This window comes from Strix uralensis, chromosome 8 (assembly GCF_047716275.1).
Source record: "Strix uralensis isolate ZFMK-TIS-50842 chromosome 8, bStrUra1, whole genome shotgun sequence".
Classification (NCBI taxonomy): Eukaryota; Metazoa; Chordata; class Aves; order Strigiformes; family Strigidae; genus Strix; species Strix uralensis.
In genome coordinates, this window is record NC_133979.1 from 12,891,652 (window position 1) to 12,910,314 (window position 18,663).

General features: G+C 45.7%; 1 protein-coding gene across 14 annotated transcripts in view; it reads right to left on the minus strand.

Annotated features, from left to right (window-relative positions):
- The window catches only part of PTPRF (protein tyrosine phosphatase receptor type F), a 391,114-nt gene extending 375,448 nt beyond the window's left edge, over positions 1–15,666 (minus strand). For 13 of the 14 annotated variants that reach the window (XM_074876260.1, XM_074876256.1, XM_074876259.1 and 10 more), the window contains exon 1: positions 15,303–15,406. The gene's annotated coding sequence lies outside the window, so the exon portion shown is untranslated. Of the gene's footprint in view, positions 1–15,302; positions 15,407–15,550 lie in introns of those variants that run through there. The other variant, XM_074876247.1, reaches the window with a different exon arrangement.
- Positions 15,667–18,663: the final 2,997 nt, after the last annotated feature.

Consider the following 18,663-nt stretch of genomic DNA (forward strand, 5'->3'; position numbering starts at 1 on the left):
CACTCCAAGGCACCCAAAGGTTACAGGGGCAGGTAATGACACCACTTAACGTGTTTTGGACAGCAAGAAGAGCTGCAGTCTCTTCCACGTTGTGGGAGGCAGCTCCACACTTACATCGGCAGCAGTCTGGTTTTGCAAGGGAGGTTACCACTGCTGCAGAAGGGACTGCTCATGCCTGTTTGGGCACTGCTGCCATTTACCCGATGCTGGCATGGAGCCCTACTTGAGCACCATTTGTGATCTACTTAAGCTTGCTAAAAACTGTAAAGACTGCGGCAGAATTTGACAGCTTTCTTCTCTATTACTGAGCTGTAGCCTTCCACAAGTTGCTTTAACAATCACCAAAGTCATTGTAAGCAAGGGAAGACTGCGCAGCTAGGAGATGGGTGGGCTGTGCCCCAAGACATCTGAGTTATCTCATGGCCTGATAGTGATAAAAAGGAGAATGCCTTGTTGCCCTCTGTCAGGCTGTGCAGTCCCATTCCCTCGGGCATTCACTGCATCCATGAACTGCTTTAATCCACTAACCAGCAGAAGGCTATTCAGCCCCCGAAGTTACTTTTCTGCTGCTTCAGTGAAATGGCCCAACACCAAAACAGCATAAGGTGAGCCACAGCGACTGGGAATGGGAAAGCAGCAACTCCTTCTTACTTTCAGCTTTTGCCAGCTGCAGCTTATCTATTCATTGCTCTTGCTCAAGAAAGTAAGTTCCACAGAAAAGGCTTTACTGCAGAGGGCTTGCCCTACGTTAAGCACAAAGTTCATGGAGTTCACAGCAAAGCCCAAGACACAAATGTAAAAACGGATGTGCTGGGTCACACCACACGTCCTACTAGCCTAATACCCTGTCTCCAACACAGCCTGTAAGCACAGGGCTAGAGAACAGAGAAGAGCAAGAATAGGATGAACACATCTGCACTTCCCCCAAGCACCTCTGTGGCCTTCAATACCTTCACTGGTAGGGATTTTCCTAGACTGGCATGATTTGTCCACTGAATAGTCCCCAGGAGACCTCTTCCAGGAGTTCCACAGGCTTACCACCCCTGCGTGAAGAACCACTACTTCCTCTCAAGGTCTGAACCTGGCTCCAATGAAGTTTAGTTGACCTTCCCTTGCTTTTACACTGGGAGATGAAATAGCCAAACCCTCTTCAAACTACTCATGATTTCACAGACCTCTGTCACATCCTTCTTCAACCACCCCTTCCCCGGTCATTTGTCATGTGAAAGCCATTTCAGATCTCTAATGACTCGTGTTGCATTTCTCCACACTTCTTCTAGCTGCTCTATATTCTTCTTGAGATGAAAGGAAGGGGAGATGAAGCAGTATCTAATGTATGGACAAACCATGGATTTAGACATGGCATAATAACGCTCTGTATCTTACTCTTTCGTCTTTTCATAGCATTTCGTAAGATTTTATATGCTTTCTTTATTGACTACTAAGCACAGAGCTGATTGTTTGATAGAACTACTGTCAGTCTCAAGATCCCACCCATCACTGTGGTGACAGTCAAACTGAAGTCCATCACTTTGTACAAAAAGTTCCGTTTCCTGCTACCAATGCAAATCATCTCACATTTATCTACACCAAATGAGATATCACACACTCTACCCTTTTAAGCTGTATCAGGGACCTAGAAAACATGTCACAAATTATTTGAGTTAAAATCTGCAAGTTACATGGATCACTGAAAATGAGCCAGCAATCATAAGAAATCCTGTACTTGGGAAAAAAGCTGCTGAAGCACTCAACTGCAGAGTGTATAGGATAGAGCAGTCCTATAAATGGGACTGCACACGTAACAAGGAGTTCCTTTGGGCTTTGATCTTTTAGCTATTTGAAACCACACAAAAGTTGAATGAAAAAGGTACAAGATCCCAAAGGAATCAGATTCCCACTTCTCTGCAGCAAGCTTCTAAAGTTCCCTTTTTATGACCACCTTCACCAAAATAAATAAATCACTTCTAAGTAAAAAAAAAAAGTAAACCGAGGCATTTCCACTCAATTCCTTTCATGTCTTTCCACCGCCTTGTCTAGAGTCACATGCTCAGTCCTGACCTTTCCAGATTCTCCTCTCTGCCTCGCCACACTTATTCAGACTATCAAATTCATTTAGTGAAACCATCCTATCCTTTCACACTTGACTCTTTTCACAGACAAGCAGTTCATTTTCATGCAGACCCACTTTTAACTTCAAAAGGTTGCTTTGTATCTCAGCTTCTGATGTCCCTTGTTTAAAACACTTTCAAATAAGGATCTGAAAAGCATTGTAGCTAGGAAGTCTTAGTGTCTTCTCCATCCCTCCTCAAAAAAGAAAAAAAAATTTCACTATTAAACAAAGCAAGAGGCCACACATCCACCCAAGACCTCCGTAGCTTGTCAGTAGCTCTCATAGCTCACCCGTGCACATCCAAGGTCACAGCCAGTGCTCAGAAAACTGAGCCCGCAGCTGCCGGGCTGGATTGGCCTGCTGGAGTTACCTTTACAGTGACAGTTGCCTTTAACTTAAACCTCCTCTGAAGTCAATTCATTTCCACTTACCCATACTGGTTATAGCAAGACAACCCTTCTGAGAAGGTCTCGCAGTGTCAGAAGGCAGCGTGACAACCTGACAAACACCCAGTGTCACCCCCTCCGGCAGCTCTGCACCCCGACCAAAGTGAGAATGCAAACCCCTCCATCACGCCGTTAGCAGAGAAAGCCACCCTGCGAACACATTTGCTCTTCACGTAGACACACACAAAAGACAGCACTGCAAAACTGAGGGGTGCAAGTTATTTCACACCAAGCCAAACTATTTTGTTTTTCTTTCTGATGGCTCAGACAACCGCATTTCCCCATGCAGGTGAAGAGCAACACCACAGTGCCCTCCTCTAATAGCAGCACCCAACACCCACCACACAACTGATACCAAACCACAAACTCTTCAGTCCATAAAAAGTACTTTTTACCCACTCAGATATGTTTTAGCAATCATGCAAGAACAATTTAATTAACAAGATTATATGCAAACTCATAAAGCAATTAGGTGAAAAGATATAGCAGAAAGTCTGTCAAACTTGCCCCTTGTAAGCACACCTAGAAACTACATTTGTGTCACAGCAAACTACCATAAAAACTAATGTAGTGGTTCTATTAATCAAAACATTCTTCACATTGAGACCACAAATACAGAATACTTGTTCATAGATCATTTCAGAATCAAAGTTTAAGAACCATTTTCAATTTAAAGTATTTATAACTCAGCAATTTCAAGGGAGAAAACCATACTGAAAGGAGTAGTACATTACACTAAATTTCTCATTAATTTTCCTGTGAAACATTTGAGTGTCCAAAAACTGACTTGTAAGTTAATTATGCACAATTTGGACACTCCAGTGTCAGAAATTCAGTGGTGAATCCCATCTAGTCACTCACAAAACCTGTATGATAAAAACACATTATAACCGTGTACTTTTCTTGCCAGAATAGACAAAAAGGTACTATCAGCATTTTTAAAACATTTTAATCCCACAGTTTTAGAGGGTTTTTTTTCTATACTAGCTTTTTCTCTCATAAAACTTATTGGCCACATTCTATCAGAACAGTTTCAGCGATGGATCCAGAACTGCACCAAGTTAAAACTGCAGCAGCAGTTTCCTCCTTACCTTCCTCAGATTTTGGCAAGGATACAAATTTTACCCAGTCTAACAGAGAGTTACCACAGATCTTCACAAAAAGGGCAAGACTGAGTGCTTCAGTGTACACACCTGCTCCCCTCCCCTTGAACATAAATAGAAATACAACAATTGAAAGCGTCACTGATTTTACATAAATTTTACCTTCTTATAGTAGATACTGCATCAAAACCACAGCAGTTAGAGAGTCAAACAATTTTCCAGTTGACTGCAACACCCATTTAAAAACAAGACTGGTTCAAGATAAAACCATGACTTTTGTATTAAAATACTGGTCAAGCTGCTGACAAGGAGACAAATGAGTTTTTAAACCATTAGTGTATGCTCACATAAAATTAAAAACTATTCTATAGAAGAAATTTGGATAATCGTGATATGCCTCTTCCAGTGCAATACTTCATTTTGATTTTTTGAGAAGTTATTAAAATTGGACTATCTCAGCTTGCTGGAATTTCATTTATTCATTATTGCAATGTACAGTTAATGCAGGAGATTAGATTAGGTTTTGACAAGTCTTTTACACTTCTCAGGGCGGCATTGCTATTTCTGCTTAGGGTAGTAACTTTATCTACTAGCTAACCTTTACGGTGTTGACAATCTGCAATTAACAATTTTCTCCCTTGCCTCTAATCCCCTACCCACTGCAGATGAAGCTGCTGCAGCAACATGCATTCCCAGTGCCTCCCAGGAGCCGGGTTCAGCAACACCCCCAAACACCCCCATGCACAACTTCCTTTCGAGATCACACAAGACTTGGCCACAGCAGCAGAACAGAGCAAACTCAAAATGGAGGAGGCCATCACCTAATGAAACATGACTAACAGGACTGCTGACTGTCCAAATATTTAACTGCTCTCGAATGCCGCAGGTCAGGTGGGTTAATCAAATAAACTTGCATATCCGGAGGGAATGCCCATTATTTGTGTTTTCTTTAAGTCCTTACCTGACTTCAGGCTCTGAAAAACTACCCTCTGAGCAACTATGAATATTTGCATGCAAAAACCAACAAAGCAGATGTCAGTTCTCCATCATGAGCTGAAAACATGGGAAAGTTCTTCCAAAAGAAGTATTTTTGCTGAATAACATGACGACTCTCATCAGCACACAAAGGCAGCATGCACTGATGGGAACTGACAACACCTACACCAGGTACCTGGAAATATAACCCACGTCACAGCACACAACCACACTGTAAGTGGGAACCTAACACACGTTGTCTCTCCCAGACATAACCATTAAAAATTATCAGAACAAGAAAACACCAAGACTGATGGACAAAGATGTCAAGTGTTTTCAGTGTGTGACAATGGAAGTGAAAATAAATCTAGGATTAAAATATAGCTTAGTTTCACCAATTTCTAACAGTGTTTGTCTCCATTCAACAAGTTATGTACTATTTCAACCTGAAAATAATTTAATTCTAGGGAATAAAGCTTTATAAACTGAATTCAAAGGAAAAAAAAAAAAAACACCAGCATTTCCCAATTATTTCCAGAGCTCCACAACTACAGATTTCAACTAAAGGAACAGGGAAAGCTGCCACTACAAAAGCAGAGCCAACATATGACCCCTGGATACAGTGGCACTAGCAGACAGCTATAATAAAAATCAATATTAATTCCGCACACTTCTGTTTTGAAAATAAAGCAATGAAGTTCCCTCATGCCCACCTGCCAAAGGGACAGAACTCAGACCAACTTCGCTGGAGAGGATTTTTAAAGTCTTTCTACAAGCTTGTAATGGATTCCAAGACTGAACGTGCACTGAATGTTCAGTGAACCAAATAATTTTTAATAGATTCCTCAGGGAAGTTTATTTTATATTTTGAATCACTCTGAGACCTTGGAATGACAACCTGATTCAGAGGAAAAGAAAGGTTAGTGTTTGTGGGGTGGGGTACTGTGTTTCTTAGAGGGTTTTTCTGAAAGAGGAAGTCGTATCTCCTATAATTTCTTGCTATGTAGTTTAGAAATGTCTTCACTTCTGCAAACCTCTAACTTACAAAAGTGCTTTTGAAAACATACACTGAGGAATTTTAAAGTTCCTCCCTGAAGAAGTAATACATCAGCAATTACAGAAAGTTGATCTAACAAAAATTTGGGAGGAATTAAAAGTTAGAATGAGGCAGCTTACCTCCTTCAGCCACAGTTGTAAAGAGGTAGGCAATAGACGGTGTTAACAAAACCATCAGGCCACGACTCAAAATCCAAATGTAGCATAAATTAGATCAGTTTGCAGATTTCAGATTAATCACCCTCTTTCCCCATAGACCCCTCCCTGAACTAATGCCCACCTTATTAGCAAGACCCCTACGATGTGACAGCAGATTTGTCACAAGAAGCAACCATCCTTCGGAAGAGGAAATTTTTCCAGCTGTATGATTAAGTACACAGGAAAACAAGACAAGGAGCCTCAAGCGCTGCCGTCGTTAGTGTGATTTCAGACGGATTAGGCAGAGTGAGATGGAGGAAAAGCCTCAGACAATGAGTCCTTTCATACATTAGAAACAAAACCTACAATTAATCACACAGGCGATTCAGTTTCTTCCACTAATTCCTAATCAGACATCAACAAATACAGCGAAACACTTATTCTTGTTTTAATTCTATGAAATAAACACAAGTGAATGGAAGTGCTCAGCCCACACTGTAAAAGTGCTGTCGCCCCTCCACCTCCTCACGAACAGGGAGCTGCAAGGCGCACACAGGGTTGGGAAAGAGCTCTTCCATAAAACCCATCCAGAGAGAAGTCCGGAGCAAAAGATTTAGAGGAGTGCTGCATTAACAAGTGAGAGAAACTTCAAAGCCAAGAGACGAACTCAGTCGAAACCCTCCTCCATACGAAAGAGACCTTGAACCACAGTCATTAGAAAAAACATCTGGTGCGCTGCTTTGATTTTCCACATTAGTCATTGGACAGAAACAAAGCACCTTTCTTTTTTTTTCCCCCAAAGCAGCAAATAATTGCAAATCCACTTCTACATATAACCTATCATTTATCACCTCATCAGTGACTGCTTGAGTCTGATGGAATTAAACACTCAAGTCAGGCAGTTTTGTTAAAAGCAATAATTACATCGTTACTAGAATATACAATTAGGTAATAAAAAACAAAAACAAATCTGCCTAGCAATATTTTTTATGCACTCTCACAGAAATATTACCAGACTGGAAACAGGCAACATTATAATAATAAAAAAAAAAAAATCTCCACTTCCACTGAAGTATAGCTACTTCTAATTTAAAACTTCACCCACAGGCAAAAATACATAAATGATTAGCATTATAGTGTTTATTTTAATTACACTGTGCAACAAGAATCCAAGAGGCTGTTAACTCACTTCAGATATGAAGAAAGCCAGTATCTGAGAGCTCATCCTCCATTTATAACCTACACAGTTGTGTCAGCCCATTCTATCACCTAAACGCCAAAACCAGAACATCTGCATTTCTCATAACACCAAAAATCAACATACAGAAAGAAAAAAAAAAGATATCCCTCACCTGCTCCTTGTAGACAATATTTAAGAACATCAAAAATTCACTAGTCTTCAAAGCACAACTCTTCAAAGTTTAGTAAGGAAAAAAAAATAACATCTCTAATTCAAGCCTACATTTACAAATGCTTTCCAGCAACATAACTGCTATGCAGTGTATTCTTTAACACTGTACAATTCAGGGTGCCTGCCCTGAACACCTAATGATCTAAGCAAACAAAATACAATTCACAATTTCTAGTGTATTAAAGATGTTTCTTGTCACTGCAGTCAAGTTGCTGATCCCAGTAATTCTGTGCAAGTCATTTTAAGACAAACGTTTGCCCTTCTATCTAGATGGTTTTGGCCACTGAAAAAAGCCTTTGATCAGTCTTTAGTAAAATACTGTTCTTAAAGGATGCCCAGTTTTCTGACATCGGGGTGGGGGATCACTAGAAGAACATGACAGCCTGATGTCTTGTAACCCTGCAGAACTCTACCTTCTTATAATTCACTGTGCTCCTTATTTCTTCCACAGGCATAAGCAAGAGACTGGCACAGAGGTAGCATAGCAGAACACTTTATTATTATGTTGTTTACAAAGAAAAAGCTTCAGGTAAGAAACATAGTAGGAGCTAAGCACAATTATCAGAAGTAACAGCTTGATCCTAAAGAGCTGCTAGAGTTTTAGCACAGAGGCACATGTGTTATACGTCTGCGCACAGGTGAGAGGTGCCCCTTGCCATCACGGCCTCGGCTGCAGACCCAAACAGCCAGGTAAGTCAGCAGCAAAGAAAGAAAAACAAAGTGCGATACTCACTGTGAGGAGGTAGGCATCTCTGTGCAAAGGACAGTACCTGCCCACTCAAATGTGGGGGCAGTGAGAGCCCACGCTCACTTCAGTCTCATCCAAAATCCAGCTACGAATAACTGAAAGATACGCTTTCCATCAACTCAAAAAAGTAGCTAAAATCATGGCCATGCTCCAGGCTTCCACAAGCTCTACCTGTCTTGATCTGTCTGCATGAAGGAGGATCCAGCACCTACTGACCTGTGCCAAAACGAAACCCTTGCAATGGGACAGACCTCAGGAAATTAGGTTAATGGAAGAGCTATTCTAAAATGACTTTTTTTGAGCCAAAAGACCTCAGTCAGGTGCTCTACCTTAACACTACACCTGAAGCATAAAATATAGTTTTACAGGCTCCACAGATGTAGCAGAATCCAGAGAAAACTCAACCCAACAAGAGCAGCAACTCCGTTAGCAACAGATTTCCATCTCACAAGTATACTGAAGGTGACAAACTTTCCTCCAAAAGTTTGTAACTCTACCTTTGCGTCAAGAGGCAGAATTAAAGCAGTAACTCTACAGTCTGCTGAAATAATTGTTTCCTTGTGACAAGACAGTCAATATCTAAAATGGATGTTCAAAAATGCACACTTTCTCCTCAGGTTAAATACAAGTTTACAAGTATGGCCTTTTTACCACGTAATAACACAGAGATTAGAATACATAAGACTGTAAAGGAATTTTGGTGATGCCCAAGAACAGTCTCAACAAAACCAATGAGAATATATTACAAAGTTATTTCCACACCTTCTACTTCATAGGTTTAAGAGGCTAATTTTCATTGTTTATGGTAATTATGTTTCATATTTCACTGAACTTTGACATGGAAAATGTATTATTGGATTTTGTGTGCATCTTCTAGTCAATTTGTGTAACCTTGCTAATTCTGTATTACAAGTAGTTAAAATACAAGGGACAGTACATTCATAAATTACAGGTTTTTTCCTTAAAAGAATTATTGATTCTGCAGCAACTAAACCTTTGATCAAATTTGATGAAACAAATGTTACTTAAGATATAAACAAACATAACTCCTTTGTATTTGAAGAAAACAGTGCCTTATAAAAAGGCAACAACCCATCCAAAAACAAGAGGTCACTTTTCCTCCTTTCCCCCCCAGCTCATGTCTTCCAAGTACACAATACCTCAACACATTCTTAACATTGTGTCCAAAAGGATCCTCTTTAACACTTCTATGGTTCTCCTTCAAGATAAAAGATCAGAGTAACAGTATCTGTCAGGTAAAATAAATATATATATATTTTCAAATATATACCCTAAAATCCAAACACTAGAATAGCCTTCTTTATACTTCTCAGATCTAATTTACCTTCCCAATTAATGATTGTATCAAAATACATCTACGTTGGTGCAGAAAATCTAACCTGTTGATGTAACAATTAGCAAAACTCCTTCAGAAAAAGAGCCACACAATCGTTCCCCTTCCATTCCTACTCACAAAACCCTCTAGAAAATTAATGGCTTTTCCAAAACACTCCGAGATCTCATTTTGTGAGGAAATTAACTGAAGAATCAAGTATCATCCCATGGATAACTTCCTGCTCCTGAAGAGAGAAGAGATATTACAAAACTCAAGTGTCCGGCTGCCTTCAGCAGCAAGGATGACACATGAGAAAAGAATCCATACACTGAAGGCATAAAAAAGCAACTGCGCTATATGGATCTCATAAAATAGAACAGATGTTATCCTTTGTATACACACATGCAATTCAGTGTCAAACACTACACTTGCAGGGGAAAAAAAAAAAAAGGAAGCGAGGCCTATGAAGCCAATAGATAATTCCTCACCATGGTCAAGCACATGCTTGCTTTGTTTGGTTTCAAGTGATGACGGGATTTCCAGCACGGCCTTTGAAAGAGTGATGCCACATGCCCAGCCTTCACATTTTTTCTCTGTTCAATTTCATCTGACAACTCCGAACTATAAACTTCTTGTGCCAACCTAAATAATTCCTCTCATTCTCAGTAAGGCTGGAAGAAAGTACTTACCCACTTGCCAGCTGCAGCTGAAATTTTGTGCCAAGAAATAAATGTCTTTCGGGCAGGTTGTAAACTGGAAGCTTCTATGCCTGCTGAAGGACAAGAATAAAGAGTGGGACCACCCTATCCCTTCTCGGATTAATGGTATTGCTGTATTTCAGCTACACAGTGGACTGCACCTAATGAAATCATCCAAACAGAGCTACCTACTTCTTTCAAGTACCGAGCCCAGGTATTAGGAACTGCTTTCATCAATTTTGCGCTCAATCAGGCTTTTTACATACATTGCTTCCATCCTATGGAACTTACCTCTGTATTTTTGATCTTTATAAAAGTTCTTCTATAACAGAGTCCTTGAAGGAACAAGACCTGTTTCATCCTCCCCCCCCCGCCCCCCCCCCCCCCCAGCAAGGCACAGGTATATGCAGTGTGTGCACACTGACATTAAACAGCAAGTGCTCCAACTTGCCTGCCTTAGCCTCCTTTCACAGCCTGAGGAGACTCTGACCTTCCTATAGATAGAAAAAACACTTACAGGTGCTGGTCACTACAGCTCTTATGAACAACGTAAAGTGAAGTCTAAGGACATGCACTACGTCTTTCACACAGCCCAGAAGATGACTATTTACAGAGAGCTGAAGGGATAGGCTCTGTGGCAGAATAGATTATGGCTAAATTAGAAATTAAAAGGGGTTGTGAAGAGTTTGAAGTCTTCCACCTAGGGCTGAGTGGATACTGAGTTCCTCAGCTTTGCAGGCTAGGCTTCCCCACAGGTGTTTTGTCAGGCAACCTGGCATCCACAGACATACAGGCACAACACACAACATAACAGCACAACACCCCAATACCTCCACTCCACTGTCTTCCCTATCCTCCTCTTCCCTGTCCTCTTCCCAGCTCGCACAGGCTTCCCAGCTACTGGACATTACTGCCTATTTACATGTCCTGGGTTTTGGAAGGGCCTCTCCAAAGCTCTATGAAGCTTCTCATAATAAATCACAATGTTAAAGGCATGATTAAAACCTGTTTTGTTGCAGTGGAAAGCAGTTTTTTCCTCTTTAACCTACAGTCATGGGCCCCTTTCCCATGCTGAACATCATCCTGTTTTCATTTTGGTAGTGACCTGAATTTTATATTTACAAAAATATTGCCAAAATTCTGAAATGCCAGTTAGAAACTCAATTAATACAAATATGTGAAGATGAATATGTATACTGCTAAAAACACAAGTACCCTCTCCTATAGAAAACAAAAATAGAACAAATGTTAGTAAATGCACATAAACAAGTCATGATGAGGTACATTAAAAGAAACAAATGTCTCAAGACATGCTTCAGTACCATGAAGTTGGTTTTTAATATACAGAGTAGTTACGTCTCTATCATCTTTACAAATAGAGCCAAGCAGTGCTTGTTCCCTTTGCTCATTAAAGCTCTACAACTGGTGCCTCCTGTATGCCCACATGTACCATTTCATTAAGCTCACTTGACATTAGATGAAGAAAGAGTACAAGAAAATTGCATATTCCCTGCCTAAAGTAAACTTGTCATTTAAACCTTGTGTATAGATAGAATTTGATATAGCACTGGCGCAGTGAGTCATTCGTCAGTTTTAGAGTTTGTACGACAGTATTCTTACATATGTTTTGCAATACTTTCCAGTTAGCTACCACCCCATGTAATTATAAGTTTTTACTGGAAAGGAAGCATACATTTTGGATTTGAACAGTGCACTAAGATCTGTAGAAACAAAGCTTACTTTTATGGTGAGATTTTAAGCAAAAGTATATCCATGTAAGGAGCCCTCGCAAACTGTATGAAAGATGAAAGTCAAGGCATTACTTTTAAAGGAGAGCAAACAACGATGGTGAGCATCACAAATCCTTCTCAATGAATCCTTCCAAACATAAACATAAGCAACTCACATGTCAGATTTCTTCAAAAGCTGTTTCTTAGCTACATAAGTTAAAACTGCATTCATTCAAAACACTATATAAAACATCCAGTAGCTATTACAAGTGCTTTACGTGAAAGTAATAGGTGATTTTACATCCTTCTGTACTGGGGTGAGATAACACATTAAAAATTTTCCCGACTGTCTTACCTTCACCTTTTATTTTTAAGTTGCAAAACAGACATGAGTAATTTAACTCTCAACCCTGGCTTCTAAGAGGCACTGAAAAAAACACTGAAACAGAAAGGTCTGTCCTGGTTAATACTACTAACAAGATCAGACTCTCGCCTGGTGGCATTCAGCTCCAATGCTTTATAGTGAAGTCTGCAATTCTTCAAAAGGCACAAGTCCCAGATTCAATTTGCACACAGCCACACATTCACTGTTCAGGTAGACCTCTTCAGTTAGTTTTTTAAAGCTGGTTATTATTATTATTTATTTCTACTATCTAAATTCACATCAAATGGATCTACTGAACTGTAGATCTCCTGCTATCTGATAAAAAGCTGGAGAGAAAAAGTACCCTTTGCACAATTAAAGTTAGCTGGTTAAGATTCAAGAACAGGCAGCAACAACTGTGGTTTTTTTCCTCCTAATTGCATATACTATGACCTACAAGAAACATTCTCTGCTTAAAAGTAATACTTAAATGGAGATCTATGGCTGAACATTATCACAAGGATTGCACTTACTTGACAGTCTGCTATTAGCCAACTCCATTATCGCTATTTGCAGTTTTTAAATGTACAGATTCAGAAGTAACTGTACAAAGCCTCCATTACAAGTGGATTTATGGAAAGCCACAGCAATAATCATCCTCATTAAGCATATCTTCCCACAGCCCTGCATTATGTGGACACAAAGAGGAAAACATTTCTTCTCTGTTACCCACAAGCTCAGATCTCTCTCCTTATAATCACAAGCTTTGACCGTCTTCTCTGCTTTTGCCAATGACAGTTATCTTATGTTCCCAAAAGCAGGACTTAGTTTTAAAAAAATAAATAAATAAATAAAATACCTGCATACCTCTCAACCCACAACCAAATGCAGACACAATGTAGGACAGTTTCTACTTTGATTTTCCAGAAACTGACATTTTCACTGGCAACACGCATGAGAATAAAATGTTGTCTGTGGCTTCTACTGTTTTGCTAACAGCCCCAACCAGTATGTATCCAAGACATATTTATGGACAAGCACATGCAAAGAAAAGGGCAGATGGCAATATTTGTAACTAAGCTGAATTATAAAAATCTCTTGAGCTGAAGTGGTGCAGCAACTCTCTGGCCATAAACTGTTTTAACCCCTTCACATGTACGGTCATGCTGCATCCTATTTCAACTACCACGACGCATGCCAGTGACGTAGGCTAAGAAACTTGCACGTTAAGATGGTTGGTTAAAGGCAGAAACTGAGAACTTAAATAATCCAACACTGTCACCCACCACACATTCAGATCACAAACCGGCCGTTTTGCCACGCAGATTTTACTTCTTGCTTTCAAAGTTCAGACTGCTGATCGTGTGCTTCAATGTACAGATATCTATTACTCCTACGTCCTCAGCCCCAACAGAGAACCACCACGGCAGAAATAATAAAATCAGGATTAAAGTACACTTGCTCCCTCCATAAAACCATTCTCTTGAGCGACACATTTCCCGCATTATCGTAAGGAGTGCAATGGACTTTATTTAAAAAGCTGCTTTCAAAGCCACACTGACAGGCTTGGAACAATCACCCAGTAACCAGACATGGAGGCAAGTCATTTGCAGCACAGAACCTTAGTAATCTCAAATTAAGTTTGTCATTTCTCTAACACTTACATTGAAAAATGAACAAAGGTGGTTACACAAGCAGCATAAGGAAACTATTTGTTCGCCGTCCCTGCTCAACTCAGCCACCTTCAGAGATCTCTAAACCAGCAAATATTCGATGTAACTTACATTTGGGGCTCTGATCATCCAGTTATCTTCAGACTAAATCACTTTTTATAGCTCAATTCTACTCTTGACAAGAGAACATTTTATTTGATACTGACAATACAGCTTCATTTGGTTACATCGGAAATAGATACAAAACTCCAAAACGCTTTAAAACAGCTGCCCCAGTCAGTCTCCTGGAAACAGAGCACATCTTTTCCACACAAGAGGTCTGCGGGAACAGCTCTTTGTTTAGAGCGTGGAAGTACTTTATTTCATTAATTTTAATTTACGCCAGATATTTGAACTGCTTCAAGTTGGGTCTTAAAACACTTTCTGGGCGTCGAAGACACCGGGAAGGCAAACACACCCGTTCGCAGCGTTCGCCTTCAGCCTCAACTCCCGCTCGCCGCGGGCTGCCTGCGCCCACCCCACCGCCCCTCCACGCGAGCCCGGCACCCCCGGGTGTCCCGCGGGGGAGAACTGCCCGCGTCCCCCCTCCCCGGGCACCCCCGGGGCTCCCGACCAGGCGGGCGGCCCAACAGGTTGCGGGGGCGGCCGGGGGCAGGGGCTGGTCCCGGGGAGGCTGCAGCCGCGCTCCCCCGGGAGGGCGGGCGGGGAAGGAAGGGGGGAACTCCGCCCCCCACTCCCCCGCTTTTGGGAGACGGCACCCCGGGCGCAGCGGCGGAGCTCCCTGCCCGCTCCCGCCGGGGGCCCTTTGTTCTCGCCACCCAAGACGCCGCCGCCCGGCAGCCCCGCGCTCTCCCAGGCGGCGGCTCGCCCCACCGAGGCGGGGGGGGGAAAGGCGCGATCTGCCGCCCCCCGCCGCCCGGCTCGCGCCCCGCTGCAGCGCCCTCCCGCCTCCCGCCGCGGAACGGCCGGTGCCCGCTGCGGGGAAACGCTCCGGGCCGTTCCCGATCGCCCCGCAGCTCTCCGCACGGCGGAGGCACCGCGCCCGTGGCGCCCCGCGGCGCTCGGCGCTGCGCCCCGCGGGACGCGGCCCCGGCCCCCCCACCCCCCGCCCCGCGGGCGGACCCGCCTGCCGGGGCTGCCCCGAGCGCCGCAGCCCGCCGGGAAGGTCACGCCGCGGCGGCGAGCCCCAGCGCCCCCCGCCGCGCCCCCGGCACCGCGGCGCGGCGCCGGCAGGTGCCTGGCTGCTCCCCGGCGACCCGCGGAGGCCCCGCGGGGCGCAGCCACCAGTCGCCAGGCACCGCGCGGCGGCCCCGGTACCGCGCGGCGGCCGCCGCGGGGCACACCCGGGGCGGCGGCGGGGCCGGCGCTCGGGGGACGCCGATCCGCGGGGCTCAACAGGCGGCGGAGTTTGGCGGCTCCCCGGGAGACGACCCCGCCGCGCCGGGAGCCGGGCGCGGGGCTGAGGCGGGGGTGGGGGGAGGGGGGGAAGGCGCCGCAGCCGAGCCACTTACCGGGGCTCCGGGGCTCCGCCGCCCGCATGCTGCCTCCGGGCGCCGTGCGAGAACCCGCTCCGCTCCCCACCGGCCGCCCGGCGGCTCCGCTCCGCTCCCTCAGCCTCAGCCGCCGCGCGGGACCGCGCTCCGCGCGCGCCGCCGCCAGCCCGCCCCCGCCGGGGCCGCGCGCCGCGCCCGCCCCGCCGCCCGCCCGCCCGCCCCGCCGCCGCCGCCGCCGCGCCGCCACCTGCCGCCCGCGGGCTCACCTGGGCTGGGCTGGGCGCCGGCTGCCGCGCTCGGCCCCGCGGCGAGGCGCGGCGCTGCTCCCGGCCGAGCCCCGCTTCGCTCCGCCGCGGCCTGGAGCTGCGCTGCCGCCCGCCCCTGCCCGCCGAGTCGGCCCGCAGCCGGCGGGCAGGGCCCGCCCCGGCCAGGTGTGGGCGGGGGCGGGCGGGGGGCGGCCCGGTGGGGCGGAGGAGGGCGCGGCCGCGGCCCGGGGCGGGCGCTTTGGCGGCGGCGCCGGAAGGACCCGGCCTGGCAGCCGGGGGGCCCCGCGCCGCCCCGCCGCCCTCCCCCGCCGGTGCGGGGGCAGCCGCCCGAGGGCCCACGGGAGAGGGACGGGGCCTCGGCGGGCACTTGGCCGCGCCCGGTCCCTCCGTGCCTCACCCCGGGTGGCTGTGCCGGTTGGGTGTCGGTCTAGACCCGGGGGGGCCGCCGGCGGGAGGTGGAAGCGGGAGGTGCAAGGAGCGCCCGTGGAGAGGCAGACCGGAGCCCTCCCCACGCACCCCCCACCCCCCCCCCGCCGCGGGGTCTGCCCGTCGGTGGCAGCGGCGGGTGAGCGCCACGCCGAGACCTGTTGCGGTTTACGATCGGTTTGACCGTGTGGCGGCTGCTGGGAGTTGTTTCAGCCCGAGCAGTCACGAAGCACGCTGCTGCCTCAGCCGCCTCACGGCTCCGGTCCTTCCCTCTTCCCCGACCGGGGCCCCGAACTAAGAAGCAGTGAAGCCCAGGAGGAGTTTTCGTCGCCTTTTTAGATGGTGGAAGGGTTAAGTCAGTCAACTGCACCGATTGTGTCGGTGCTCTTTGGCTCGTTGCCCAACCCGTCCTCGGAGCTGGGGTTGCGTCAGCACGGGCCACACCACGGTGCTCGGCGGTTTCGCCCTGCTGCCCTCCTCTGTGCGCTGTGCTGGGGTCACGGGCATTTCCCACAGCACGTTACACATTTTTTTCCCCCTCTCTGGTCTCCGGGATTTCTCCTCGTGCGTGGTAACTGTGTTCTTTTGAGGATCTTTTGCCGTTGTCCTCTCATCTCCGCTCACGCAGGGTGGTGGTAAGGGCCGGATGGTTTGCAGAGGTTCTTCCTCTGCCCCAGCGTGGCTGCCTCAGGCACTCTGAGGAGCTCTGGGCTTCACACTCCTGAATGCGATGCCCAGTCCCTCGTGGGTCACTTGCTTCTGCCCTAAACGGAGCACCTGAAGCCACTCTTACACCCCTGCCACGTGGCGGGAAGCTCTGGCACTGAAAGCCTTTGGTTCTGGGGATATCCTCCTTCCTACTCAGTATCCAAATGTTGCTGCAAAACGGCCCTTTTGTGCATTACACAGTGAGGCCACGGAGCTTAGAGTAAGTGGTGCTGGCCGAGTGCCACACAGCACTGCCAAAATGCCCATGGGCTCCACTCTCCATGTTAAAATTTGGATCTGCTTCAGGATGCGCTGAGGCACAAGACCACAGGGAAGCCGGGAGATCCCTACTCCAGAGCAGGGATTCACAGAGCTGCCAGATCCATTCCCCCGGCTCGCACAGCCGCCACGTTGGCAAGTTTAAGGTGGGTCATGTCAACCCGACCCCTGTTCATTTTATGTGCCAGTGACAGGTTTTTTAAGTTTGCTTGAAAAATGGAAGATTTGTGGCTTACTGCTCCTTTGCTAATCTTGTCAGATGCTTAAGAACTTTTGAGTGGAGACACTGAAATGTTGGGCCAACCTACGGGACCGATTTTTAAGATATTTTTAGACACCTAAAAGTGCAGGTTTCTAAACACCTTCACAAATGTGGATTCATGTGAGTGACACAGAGCTGCCTCATAAACTTTGGATGCCCTGGAGCTTCTAGCCAAGACTTGCAGGTAAATGATTGTCCCATGGGCGTAAGCCATTAATCATTTGAATCACGAAACAGAGAGTTTTCACATACAGCTACCACCCCAAACTCTGTATTATTCCCCTATGCAATCCATGCCTTCATGACGTAAAAACCTGGAAGGCTATGAATAGTGTGAGCCCAGTAGGCACTGGTGCTTTGTGCTCCACTGAACATGAGGTGGCCGGTTTGTCACCGCTTTACCTCTCTGAGGACTTTGTAGTCAGGGGGCACTGTTCCTCAAAGCAAAGGCATCTATCTACTTCAGCGGTTTGCTTAGTACAGGATACACTGGCATGTTGTCACCAGAGCCGTATTCTGGAAGGAGGTATACAACAGTCTTAAAGCCCTGAGATTGATCCACCAGTTTATATATCGGTAGCTCTCTTGGCTCTGGCTTGCCCAGCCATTGCAGTAGTAAACTTTTGGAAAGCAAAGTCTCAGTGTATATTTGCAGTACCTGATTTGGAGGTCACTGCTCCTGGTAGCTCTTCCTTCCCTTTGAACCAGCTCTTCAGAGCAAACATACACACCCATAGTCTTGTCATATGTGCCACTTGATACCCAGCGAGTGTATAGATACTGTGGGATGGGTTTTGCTTGCCTTTAACATAATAAATAGGTATAAAATCAAAAGACCAGGATTCTGAATTATTTAAGACTTGTCAGAACAACTTCCCTTCTCATCTCAGGTGTTCCTAAACTTGCTAAATGCTCTGGATTGAATCTGTAAGCTGCAGAGCCTGTCGGAAGCTCCTCCTTTCTCTGTTTTGGTTTTTTTTTTTTTGAGGGAATATTCTTGCTGATGACTTTTTCTCACCTGATTTTATAGTAATTGTGAATTGTATTGTCAGGCCCACTGGTCTGATTCACAAGTGCCTAGTGCAATGCTCAACTTGGTGCTCATGTAAGATAATACATCTCCATCTGTAGATCTGCTTGACAGCACAGCTTGAGGACCATATGGCCATGACTCTGACTGCCCACCATGTTTTCAGTATTACCCCCAAGACTCTTTCATTTCCTTTGTAAGACAGAATTATTAGAATACTTTGTTTTGCTCCAAATAATAATAATAATAAAAAAGATCTGTGTTGCACATTTCTGTTCTTCTCCAACTGAAAGAGGTGCAGCCTTGGAAAGACAGCCCCGGTGCTTCCTCACTAGTTTGTCTGGACTGGGGAATCTTTAAGCTGAGGATAACAACTTGCCCTTAATTTTGATTTACTACAGCTTGTAC